Consider the following 14,532-nt stretch of genomic DNA (forward strand, 5'->3'; position numbering starts at 1 on the left):
ACGGACAAAAAATACTTTTTATTTCGGAAAAGCACCAGGATAACGGTCCTGGGGAGTTTTAAAAATAGCCGTTGTAAAGTATACCCAGTTTCACATTTAAACCGATTTTGGTGAAATTTCGGATAAAGATAGTTTGCATCCTGGAGACGCACATACGGCACGTAAGATTCTTTATGTACCGGGAAAAGTAATTCGGGATTGGGGTTTCTTTCGGGATTGTCAAAAAATCGGACTAAGTCAAAAGCAAAAACAAGTACCATATAAATCGCTCGAGCCCTTTTGCTTGGAGAATAAGTACAGCAGATTTAGCTTCTTGCCGAGTCTATGTCATATACTTACCGGACTGCTACCCGGATGTTCGGAGTTGATCAATAGTTTCATGCATTTTCACGTTTCTCACGCTTTGTTTAATGCATATATGTACGTATTCTTTCTCGAATACGTTCTTTTATTTTATACAAACATGGCTAGACAAACACTTATTCATATTAAACAGTTTTCCCGGATGATTTCGGTGGTCCATCTCTAGATAAATTTTCCAACTACGCGGGATATATTATAATGCACAAGTGTGTGCAAACACAGTTGAACTCTCTTTTCTTTCACTCTCATAGTCCTATGGGACGGCAGCTCCGACACGACCGGAAAGATATCAGGTACAGTACAGACAGCTTAACGTGCTCTACGTACATACTCACTCGGGTGAACCACCGCTCAATTTCCCGTTGACCTCGTGATCTGCAGTCGAACATGCTTACGACTATACCGAGGCAGTCATACTCATATTAATAATATTAGTAAGGACAAAGATGAAGCGATGATTTGTACACGTGCTTGTGTCAGCCTGTGAATAAACCCAAATCTAGAGGTACAAAAAAGCTAAGACGAACAAAGCTATACTCCGCATCTTAAATCTTGACCGCGTGGACATTAAAAATCTTACGATCCTTGGAAGTGTTGCTTTACCGGTCATAGCCGTTATACCATGAATCCGAACGAAATGTAGTTGGCATTACAAGGTACAGGATGAAGCGATAAGTAACTTCTACGTTTGAGTAGGCACGAGAAGAGTACGCGAGGATACGTAGAAGTAACTTAACGCTACATAGCTTGGAAAACCGATGGACTTTGGATCCCATGGTGCGAAAATGGTGAGCCCACATCGATAAATTCAGCGTCAGGTGGATGGAGCCGATGAAAATAATCGACTCAGGACCGTGGATTTTGGAACTCCCTACCGGTTGAGATGATGATGCCAAAACATTGTTTTTTGACTATATTTCTAGAAAGGCAGGTTTACATTTTCCGATTTAGATAAATATGTGTGTGCGCTACTTTTCAGAAGCCAAACTACTACTTATTTGTGGGACTACTCTTTTACTGGTGTCTAAGTAATTTCTGAAAGCTTAGAGTGCAACTGACTTCGAAGAAGAATCTCTTTGCTTCCGCTTTATGATAAGTCTTAGTTAGAACGTGATAGAAGGGCAAACAAACAAACACACTTCCGCATTTATAATATTATTAATGATATAAATATAGAAAAGTGAATAGAGAGTTAATTTGAAGCATGACGCCCCGCCATTTTCGTCATTCTGTAAGAGCTGTTCATAGAAATTTTAATAACATTTAAAGGTCTTGCTATTCACATGTCTATGGTCAGTACTGCCATCTGAAAAAAATACGGACGATAATATAAAAGGGAATATTGTTAATCCTGTTTTTTTTTAAATAAATTAGAGTTATAATAGCAAAAAGCACAATCATGGTTAACCAATTTGCGTAATGAGTGAATCTTTTAGATTCAAATAATATACCCATGTATAATCGCTGCATCTTGTAATTTAATCACCACATGTAAGTCCTCGTAAACGCGTATTAAGATTTACGCCAACACAAAAAAACTGTTAGGGCTCTCTGCCCAATTTTCACCCGAAGGATCGGCTGTAATCGGTCTAAGGCCTTAAAACAGCTATTAAAAGCGACCTGAAATAACTTCTTCATTGGCACTTTTGATGCATTTTTATCATAAACTTTTCGATATCAGTTCTTTTCTTCCCGATATTATAAAATAATAACATTTTATTTTAAATTAAGCACAGATCTCCTATTAGTTTAAACATCGGAATTAGTTCATTATTTACGTGAGCGATCCTTCGAGATCTTGAGGATTCTATGTGGGACACGCTAAATAAATTGATAGTACTACCACCTATGAAGTATAAAGTATGGAGTAATAAAGATGTCGACTCGTGGGACGGTATGTCATGTTAGCTATTAATGAGCGAAGAAGAAACCATATTAACCTTAGTAGAGAAACAAAATTTACCATAAATGTGTCTATTTGTGGATTAGAATCCAGGATTTCCCTTGCTCCGTACCCTCTTACAATAACGAAATGCTAAAAGAACAGCGTCGGCTACTTCAAATACTCGGCACGTATGATTACGCAGTGTATGTTGGAGCATGCAGATTCAAAGGACTCAGGTAACTTATACATAGAATTTATATTTTACAATGTTTTATTATTTGAATTCCAGTACAAAAAAAATAATAAATGAGGTTCTAAATGGTAATTTTATTTTGTTTTCATCAATTCATTTTTTATTTCATCCTTTTTCTATAACAGCTTTAGAATTAACTACGAACTATTTGAGCGGACCAACTATAGGTGCTACGTTTTATTACATAAAAAGAAAGTGTTTAAATACATCATTTTTATTTATTGGATTCCCTGATTTTATATACATTGAATTGTAAGACTCCACTGTAACTATATTAAACTGCGAATTTGTTTTAGTGCCACTCCGTCGAAAGAAGTATGTAATGAAGCCGAAACAACGGTGGGGCAACATTGTATTTTTTACAGCGAGATTTATAAGGTGTTAAACCGCACAAACACGGACTGGTCACGAAAGTCTACACGATATTGACCGAAAGTGCAGTAAAATTGAAACCAGTAGAGCCAACGATAGTACATAAACTAGATACCTAAACCAACAAGTAACTTCTCTTGTTGATGGTTCCAGTTACTGACATCAATATTATATGAGATATACTCGTACTTACCATAACTCGAGAACGACTTTACCGATTTAATTTGTCTTTTTTTATTTTCTATTACACTTGGTGAAAGGTTCTTACTAAAAAATAGGAAAGTTTAATGAATGAATGAATGACCGAAGGAATGAATGATTGAATAAGTGAATAAAAGAAAGTTAGAATGTCGCGATGCAAGTTAGAAAATTCAAGAAAACTCAACGACTGTATAACCTTTTCTAATGTAACGTCGGAATGTGGTTGAAATCTAATATAATTCTTCTGTTCGTGTGTTTGTCACCTCATCCTAAACGGCAGGACCGATTTTGATTAAATTTGGTACGTATGTACACTTCAATGGGGTTCTGGACAGGGCGGCGTCTCCACGTTCCGCCAATTTTTTTAGCTTTTTTTTTGATAACTACATAACAGTACAAATATATCCAACCAACGACTGTAGAGCATAGAAACCAAACATCTACTGTATCCGCAAATCACAGGAAATACATTTATTTTCCTAAACAAAGAAAACAAGTATTATTTTTTATACAGTAGGCAATCTATGTAAAAATTGTCTTTCCCAGTTATGGAATCGTCGAGGGCCGACACATGCTGGTTTCATTTACATACTTCTAAGTACATATATGCAGAGACTATAACAGTATTTACAACCCTCATTCGTTTATTATATTACCAGGAAATCGTCAAGCAAAACGACCTATTTAATAATAGAGATGAAGACTTCATAAAAGTAAACGGAGGCGACGACGAAAATCACCATAAAACTGCAACAAACAGCCAAAATATCAAATATATTACGTAATTAAGCGTTAAACATTTCCTTCACGGCCAACTGAGCTTAATTCATTTTTCGCGCTTTTTTCACGCGAACTAATTTATTTTCATAACTGATCCCTTAGTGCGAAATGGAAATCCTCGCAGATAAGATAACCATGATGGCGATATAGGCAGTAGGTATAAAAAATATACCTCTAAATACCGCCTAAAGTTAAAGATATTTCATATTCGTTTCATATTAGTTGCTAGGAATATTATTAGCTACATCACATCGCGCCACACTAACAATGGGTTTGTTAGTGTTGTTAGTATTTATTTATTGCTGGTGTACTAAGAATCCCTTGTAATAATATTATTCTGACATTGTTTTGAAATAAATTACGAATCCCGCCGTGTTAAAAACTCGTCTATCAATACTAATCTAATGTCTGTTTGTTACCTATACTTGTCTTGACCCTCGAACCGATTTTTATTAAAATCGAAGCTTGCATCCCGGGGATGGATATAGGATACAGTTTCTGCAGGATTTTTAAAAACTCAAAAATATAGCGCATTTATCAGATTACATTTATAAAGAACGTCCACAGTCTTTATCGCGTGAAAATAATCCCGGTATTTGTATATTCGGGCATAAATCCGTCATATAGACAAGTCTTTACAAAATTATTTTATTGTTCGAATGTGGTTTATTTCGAAATGGTCTCTATTCAATTTTATATAGATCTGTGGAAGAGTTTTAGACTCAGCAACGAAACTCTTCTAAAAATTACAGAAAATAAACCGCGATTCCTGCTATCGCATGCTTCGTTCGTTCTTTCATACGGAAATGTCTTGTCAGTAAAAACAGGACCTCGTGAACCACAATTGAATATCATTTATGTGAGTTTCACGTTTGTTCTCGCTTTGATAGTAGGTCAGTTTTACTTGGACCTTATAGTGTTTCGATTGTCCAAAAGTATCAACTCTAGCGAGATGTGCGAAGTCGTACTAAAGGCGCTGATAATAAACGTCAAGTCATTGTAGTAATAAAGTAAGTGGGGCTCCGAGCTCACCCTTCTATGAGCTCGGTCGCGTTTTTACGACGAGTGTATTAAAATATTGTGTGAATTTATGCGCAAGCATCCGCTTCCTTAAACTTTTATTTACGAGTAAAGAGCGAGGGTGTACACATTAGAAAGCTTAATATTATGTTTAAAGGATTAAAACGAACAGACCAAGATCCGGAAATTTAATATTTACGGGCAAATCTTACATAAAAAAACACACACACACCCACTCAGTCACACTCACACAATACATCACTCACACGCACGAACACACGCCCACATACACAGGTAAGGATGACCACAAGTTGGTTTGTTGGAAAGGGGCTTGCTACTCTGTTTTACTTTGTGGTCTTCAATTTATTAATCTTATTTTATACCGAATACATGAATATACAAATATGTTTATATTATATATAAAAATACTAACCGAACAGCATCGTAACAAATATATTTTTTTAATTAACATGTTTATGTAAAAAATACCGTGATTAAATATATTCGTGATTGAATATTTTGAAATGCTGTAGGCATTTTTTCACAAAGCCACTGTAAAGCATACCACTGTAAAGCTAGCTGTCCATAGACCTACCTCGAAAATGAAACACTTCAATGTATGTATAGTAACCATTCCAACCAACTTCAGATTAATCTCAGGCTATGTTATTTAAGGAATAAAAAAAAACTTCATTTACGACTTTCTCACTCATCGTAATACAGAATTAGTTACATTCATTTAATTTAAGATATAAAAAATTACAGGGGGCTTAATTCTATATATGAAAAAAAAACATTTTAATATCAGTTTTATAAACCTTATGTTTCTTTGATATATCTGAAAGTCCTAAAAGACTTTCAGATATATCAAAGAAACTATCACATATAGTTCCCGTTCCTGTTCTTGCATGAATAGGTATTTCATGACTCATGTCATGTATGTATGTATGTATGACATAATTTATGGCATGTTATGTATGTATATAACAGACCACTGTTGGACGGAAGGACCTCCTAACGGGAGTATTATATGCCCTTAGTCATCGCTGTTACCACACGGCGCCGAAATCATAACTGAAATTCATCACGATTATCATCATATCAACCCATTACCGGCCAACTAAATGGCACGGGTCTCCTCCCACGATGAGAAGTTGTTGAGGCCGTAGCTCATCACACTGGCCCAGTGTGATTGCTGGACTTCACACGTTTTTAACAACATGATAGAAAACTCTCAGGTATGCAGGTTTCCTCACAAAGGTTTCCTTCACCATTGAAACAAGTGATATTATAATTGCTTCTTAGAAAACTTAGAAAACTCAGAGGTGTGTGCTGGGATTCTAACTCGGCCCCCGAAAATGAAGTCGACGTCCTACCCACTGGGCTATCACCGCTATGTCATTAAATTTAAGCGAACACAATTGTTTATCATAAATACCGAGCTATGCAACCTGTCACAGCGTTGGTGAAAAGCCACCTTAACATTATTTCTACCAAACTTCATGTCGATTTTACAAAAGCCTCACGTGAAATTATTTGAACACTAGCAATTACCCGTGAATGTATCTGTGGTTTGAATTTCTTTATTTCCTTGTCTCCTTTTATTATCTCGCCCAAAATTATCAATGCAGAGTATTTGGTTCCTACTAATGTGAATAAGAAGTTCCGTATAAAATTCTACTTGCCTACAACGAGAAAAAATTAGTCCTAGAAAAGGACTTTACTTATCTATGAAAGTCTTGTCAAACACGGTACAAAAGTACCGTAGATTTGCCTTGACCAGCCGACAAGTAGAGATGCTAATATGAAAGATAATGAAGCTAATTCTAGCTATTCCCCTAGAGTAAAGAAATTGGTGTTGTCTTATTTCAATTATTAAGTTATAGCATATTAAAATAAGTGAATAAATAAAATATTGTATAGGTATACGGCGAAATTAAAAAACGCATTTATAAAAGTTGAGGTTCAGTTAAAAACAAAGTCTAGTTCTACGTCGGAGGCTTACGTCGATCTTATTTTAAGTAATGATACAGATTTTTGAAATTTATTTTTAGTGAATAAAAATGAAAAATAAAATATGTGGTTACGAGGAAACATTTATCTCAGTGAGATAGCTCTGCTAGTGACCTTAGACATTTATTAACCCTTAAATGTGATCATATAGTAAGAAAAAAAAGAAAGAAAGAAAGAATATGCGTTGAATAATAGGTGGCCAACCAGCATTGGAGCGGCGTAGCGGGTATAAATGTTTCCTATGAAAAAACAGGCAGATAAACAGGCAGAAAATTCTGGTGATGATCATTTTAATATCGCAAGGTTGCCTGCCTTTCGGTATTCTTTAGGATATATTTCGGAGAGTGTGCTCAAGAACTATTTGATCTAGTTCCCCCCTCGCCTTTTTACCATCGATCCGCGAGGCACCGTAAGGATCTGCATCCCTACGTGGTCGATATACCGCGTATGCGTACGAAGCGCTTCGCATCTTCGTTTCTGATCCGCACCGCTAGGATCTGGAATGCTCTTCCAGCTTCCATTTTCCCCAGTTCTTACAACAAGAGTACCTTCAAATCAAGAGTGAATAGGCATCTTCTAGGCAAGCGCGCACCACCTTAGGCTGCATCATCACTTACCATCAGGTGTGATTGCAGTCAAGCGCTCGTCTATAAAGTTAAAAAAATATATATATATATAAGTATGAGCATATAAGCAATTTATTGGAGGGTGGCTTCCACCGTGGCTAGCTGCCCCCTACCGACAAAGACCTGCCCCTAAACGATTTCGCGTTCATGTACGATGTCGCGCAGAGACCGATCAGGAATAGAGTTTAATATAACTGCCATATTCCGTAACAGGTAAGCCCGCTACTCTTAGACTGCATCACTGCACTTTAGGTGATTCAAGGGCTAACTTGTAGTGGAATAAAAATAATATATATATAAGCTTAATAAGAGGCAATTATATCGAAACACAGACAGACACTTCAATTTGAATTATTTTTACGGATAGATTTTTGATATTTTAACGGTATGATAGGCATCTGTTTGATAAAATATTACGTCGAAAACAAACCCAGCGCGGGCAGTAAATTGTCAGTCAATTTACTTTGGGCGCGCTCTTTCAAATATGCTCGGGAATTTGTAAAATAATTACATTCTACATTGTTATTATGAAACCTGCCTTTCATGTGAATTTTTAATTAATGGACTAGCTTTTAACCAGAGCCTTGTTTTTCAATGGGTTTTGAAATGTAACTGTTTAATAAGCTTTCTGTATTTAAATTTACTATATGAACCAGCGACTATAAATAGATACTTGTATCTACGCCCCTGCTTTAAACACTCTAAAAAAATTCTGATACAGTTAGCTTATTGCCAACATTAAAGCACCCAATGTCATAATAACCATTATAGCATCCAAACGTTTAAAAATAATATTCATTCAAAGATGATATAATGTTGTACTCTAAGTTGTACTGAAATTCATTAGAACACTCTTTTGTTTTGTTTTCCATTCCTTTTGCGCAAAGGGTTTCATACACACAGCCAATTTCTAACTGCTTGATAGGTGGTATGTGTATGAATTTCAAAAATAGAACATTGACATTCACGCGCGTGTCCAGCTGAACTATATTTTTATCGCTTTATTGACAAAAAAAAATGCGATTCGAGTTTTTACAGCATACCGCCAGATGTTTTATATATATTTTTATATTAATAATTATATTTTTAGAATTCCGTAGAAAGTAAAAATAGTAAAGTGGTAAATATAAATATTCCACCAAGCATGTTGGAATATTTATAAACCTACACGAGTATTTGAATATACTCAAAATGTACATATTTCTATACCTCCTAAAAGAAGGACTACTACTTTTTACATCACTAACTGTGATTCCGATGCTGAGAGCTGCTAAATAAGGTTTAAAGAAAATAAAATCTATGCAGTTTTACACAGCGAAAAAAGATATTTTACTCTTGACCATAATATAGGTACATCATGAAACGGAAACGACAGATTGAGGTGTTTTCCTGGCCATGGGTTAAAACTATTCCAAGCGGCTTTTACTGAAAACAAACAGAAACAAACAAAGAAATCCAATTACTTAAAATATTTAGCACGACGATAGTTTTCACAAAATCTTCAGTTTTATGATATAAGTAGCTTTCACTCGCATACTTCGTCCGCGTTTATTACGGTTATATTACTAATCCCCCGGGTTCCTTTAGTTGCCCGGGGACAAAAAGTTCGTTAGCAACCTATGTTATTCTCCACCCATTCAACTCTATGCCAAAAACCAAATTGATAGGTTGCTTTACTCAAGCGTAAAGAAAACACAGAAACAAAGAAACAAACACACTTTCACATTTATTTTTTGTTTTAATATGAGAACAGATACATAAGACGTACTGCGCTTAATAGCACAAAACAATGAATTTTAAGTAGAAAATCCCGTATTCAAAATCGATATCATTAACATACACCCCCAGGCGAACCACGTTAAAATCGCCGGAGGGTTTCGTTCGAGTATGGTCGAAACAATCTCATTTCCATCCGTCAATTACATTAGAAAACTCACTCCAGCTATTCGCACATTTACATACTGGACTGTTGCACTTGCGCTGATTGCTTAGACGTCGAGATGATGTCGGAGGATCTCAGGAGGTACCCAGAACAATGACCATTTTATATATACATTTACAGATAAATAAAATTGATTTGTCCATTTGTAACACTGACGTAATAAGATTTGTAACGTCAAAATAAAAGCTTTTAAAAAAATGCATATACGTTTTTATTGATTCCACTACTAGTTACCCCTTGACTGCAATCTTACCTGGTGGTCAATGGCGTGCAAAGAGGATATGCACAGGGTATGCAGATAATATAAAATGAAGAAAGGCTCCAGTAAGAGTTATAAATACTTAAGGGTAGGATGTTTATAACTCTTACAATGCTTATCCTTACTCTTACAATGTCTTTCATAACTCGTACTGGAGATTTTCTTCATTCTATATCATCTGCATACTCTGTGCATACCCTCTATGCACGCCACTGCTGGTGGAAAATGAGGACTAAGTATGATGATAGCGAGTTAACCTGTTAGGGGTATATTAAAGCTAATCGGTTTTTCGCAACATCGTACCGGATTGCTTAATCGTTTGATGGCTCGTCTTTGTCGATAGGGTGGTTACCAGCCACGGCCGAAGCCGTGTATAAGTTCCCAAATGGACCCTGCTGAGGATAAAACCTCACCGTTGCGTCAGGGAGGTCGTCAAAACGGTATATACAATAGGTACTTATAATAAAAAAATATTTGTTCAAACATACATATTTGTTGGTCTGCCTCATTATTCCAGCTAACTTTTAATAATTTTAGAGCACAAAAGATCCTGGAGGGTCGAAGTGCATCCGCTGAAGCGGGCCTTAGTACAAGATAGATTAATAATTTTAAATATAAAATCTTTAAAAACGCTTTAAAAGAATCGTAAAGTGAGGTATGGAAAAATATTACTTTTTACAAATTTTACCCCCGAACGAAGTGGTAAGTAGTGGTGGTGGAACAAGAGTTCGCAACTGGCAGCACTGTTCAAAAATGACACGATTTTGTGACGATATCTATGCTGCAGTTTGTACCTCATGTTGGAAGCTCTGTTTTAAAAATTACAAGACGTCATGACGTTACCAATGTTGCAGTGTATAGAGACATAAGTCAAGTTGGCAGCTCTGTTTAAGAAATTGCACGATGTCTTGACATTACCAAGTCAAGTTTACAGCTCTGTTTTAAAAATGGTACGACATTACCGGACATAACCTAACCTAACTATTTTTAACATCCAGTAGGGTGAGAATACGCGATACGAAGATTTTTTTCTATCTCCATGGAAAAATACGAGTAGCGGGTAGAAATAATTATCTCGTGTCGCTCTCGTGTAGTCATAAGATATAATAATATAAAAAATAATGCGCCGGCCTACTTATTATATTGTAATTTGTAACGAAACAACATTTCATAAGCTCCTAAGCCGGTTTGTATTCCGCACCCCGCATTTCGTAGGTATAACAAAACCGAATACGCTCATCATTTGCATCGCTGTGTTCATCGCCTGCGATACACTTGACATTTTAAATCATCTACGTCATTTTGGATCCCAGTAAACTAGACCGAATTCCTTAAAAAATAAGATAGATATTAGTATGCTGTCAATATTGGAGATACGACGTATATTTCGTGTGGTAATATAATAGCCATGTCAAAAGCACTGCTCGAGTGACGCGAATACTTTCCGACTGCTTGCCTTTATTTTATTGCGCATGTTTTAATATTAATTGTAAGTTTTCTGCCCCGATGAACGCCCGACGACATAATGCAAATGTTGGTACGCGCCTGTCTAAACGTTTAAGCAAAACTCATAACTATGTTCACGCGCGATTTAATTTTGTTCACACCTGAATAATTTGGAGATAGTTTCCATATACTCGTACTCTTGTTATAATGTCAATATGTCATCATAATTTAGCGCTTATATTTCAGATATTTATTGTCACGGTAGGTATATTAAAAGCATCACTAAGGGTCGATTTAGAAAAATGGATATATTTCACTTTTGAAAAAAAAGTAAGCTAAAATACTTGATATACATACACGTTCTTGTGTGCGTATAACAACAATTGTTTTAATATTATCAATTTAATGTAATAAAAATAAATTTAATACCCTGTTTATCGTGAATTACCACCGGTTTGGAAGGCAGATTCGACCGGAGAAAAGCCAGCAAGGAACTCGGTAGTTTTTTCTTTTCCAACACCAACTATTTAAAAACTCATAAGCCAACAATTTGTGGCAATCGATAAATCGCAAAAGTGGCAATTTGAAGGAATTCATTTGCCAAGGTCCCGTACCAGTCTAATTTTGTGACTTTTTAAAATCCAATACAAATATCTGCTTGAATGCAATCTCTCCTAGATCAATAGTATCGGGGTAGCCTGTACCCCTAGTCAGTTGCTAAACTTCACCTTATGGAGACACTTAATCGATCGGCGGTAAAAGGGTAACTAGCCACGACAGAAGCCGAACCATAGACAATGATTTAGAAAGTATATCCTCAATATACACCTCAATCAAATTAAACCCGTTTACACGCAGGAACTCACAATCCATTAAATAAGTCCTGCGTACAGAGGCTTACAATATATTATACCTACTCGTATTTATGACAAGTTAAGTAGTTATAAACCCATACAAACTCTGTTCACAAAATTCGTTTTTAAATTTTTGTTTTAAAAGAAGTTTCGCAACCGAACGCGCGTTAAACGAAGTTTATTTCGCCATTTCTTATGTTTCTATTATTGCAGAAACAGGGGGCAACTTTTGCTAACCTTTAACAAAAGAAAACGTGAGTTTTTTGAAATTTCTTTCAAACCAACTGAAGCCGGACTCAGCCTGATTGCACAATGGTGCAAAAAAATAAACGGGCCTATTTTTCGTGTTCATTTAAAAACATGAAAGTTTCTTAAACAAAACAGTTCTTTTGCGAACAAAGAAATCACAAATTAAGTAGGTACAGATATCGTACAAATGTTTGTTTCCTGCAAGTTAGCAAACGTGACAATGTAGTTGCGTAAATTTGTAATGAAGGGGAAATAAAAAGGGTTTAATTGGCACGTTTGATATTTCGTGAAAATTAAAATTGAGCAACCGAGTTTGAAATCAAATTAAACTTTTGCCCCTTCAAAAGAAATTACCTACAGAAACTGTATTTTTTAAAAAAACTTTGGAAAGTTTCGACATCTGCAAACCATTGTTAAGAGACCATACAATTTTAGCGCTACCATGGTATGTACGAATACAAGTTCAAAAACGTGTTAATTCTTGAATGTCGTTTTAAATGTTTAAATTAATAATATTTAATAATTAGATACTATAAAAAAGTGTGTGCGTGTAACCTTTACGCTTGATTGAAGTAAAACTTTTATTATTATTTATTGATGAAAGAGTAAAATGTTCTTGGGACTCCACCATTTCATTTAATATTCACTATTTCATTTTATATTCTATTTAAAATTCATTAACATCACTTTCACATTTAATAAATATTTTCATTTAAATAGAATAATTATTGAGAATAGAAAATTGAAGGTAGATCTACACATTTCTATATAACCTTGTCATTGAATATTATAGAATGTCGCAATCGTCAAAAAATTTTATAATAATTTATTTATTTCAAAAGTAATAAATAAACAAGTATATTTAGAGATTTTTCAAAAACATTTTGAAATTGTTAAATTTTTATTCAGTTTGCTATTCACAATTAATCCGTTTGAAAATATTGGAAATAAACAATCCTAATTGATTGATATTTGTCACTAGCTGGCGTATAAGTAAAGAAGCGTGGAGTATACGACATATATTGGTCGTAAGACCAATCGAAATTATTATTTTTAAATAGCGGAACTTTTTTCTGACGTAAGCGTTACTTCCGTCAGAAAATAAATCTGAGTTACTCCCTAGTCGCGCCTAAAGAAGTTTTACTTCAAAAATATATTTGTGCGATATTCTGTTCCAAGTGTCGTTGCCCAAAACTGAACGGCCACGCAGGCCGTTTTCGGCGTTAAAAAAAAATCAAGAGAGACGAGGCACTTTTCACTGGAAATTTCCTCCTCTTTAAGGATATGCTATATATACTTTCCCCACATGTTCTAGACTGCATTCCGGATCGAATGTGCCATCGCTTATATTTTTAGGAACGTGATCGAAAATTAGCACGTTATAGAGCTTGTTGGATGGACTAGAAAACATTGCTATTTGTGAGGAAGAATTCTAATTGATTTCGTACATTAAATGAAATGTATCCAAACAGGAGGACCAGACCATATACGCAATTTGAACTGTTGTTATCAGAAAGATGGTTGTCTTCTCAAAAAAATCATTTAGTATAGCCATTAGTTTGTTTAATAAACTTCCGGACTGTACGAAAATGTAACACTAAAATTCAAGCGAGCAATTTTTAAAATTGTCAAAATAAAACTATGATAGTATAAAAAGATACTGACCTCTATTAGCGTACTATAGTATAATGGAGGCTAGTGCAAAAGAATACCTTATTGACAGTTATATACTTAGTTATGAGTATTAACTGTAAACATATATTATATATAGTACAAATAAACACAAAATTCATATATTTCAATTAAATACTGCGCCGAGTGGGCATCGACTCTGCTTTCTGTTTCTTCAACGTTTCTGTGGGTTCAATTCCCACAACTGGAAATGTTTGTGTGACGAACACGACTTTTTTCAATGTCTGGGTGTTTATCTGTTTATTATAAGCATTTATGTATATTATTCATTAAAATAATTATCAGTAATCATAGTAGGTACCCATAATAGTATACAAGCTACGATTACTTTGGGGCTAGATGGTGTTGTGTATATTCAGTATTGTCATAGCATATTTATTTATTTTATTTAAATAGGCCTTGTTTACAAGTACTTTGGAAACGTCAAGTTGCCCTTCTACCGACTGATTCGGAAAATAGATCCTACCGAGAAGAATTCGCCAAGAAACTCAGAAGTTGCTCTTTCAACAGACTTAAAAAAGGAGATGCTTCTCAATTCAACTGTGCGTTTCTTTTTGTTTATTTGTTACCCGATTAC

The sequence above is a fragment of the Pararge aegeria genome, chromosome 21 (assembly GCF_905163445.1).
Source record: "Pararge aegeria chromosome 21, ilParAegt1.1, whole genome shotgun sequence".
Classification (NCBI taxonomy): Eukaryota; Metazoa; Arthropoda; class Insecta; order Lepidoptera; family Nymphalidae; genus Pararge; species Pararge aegeria.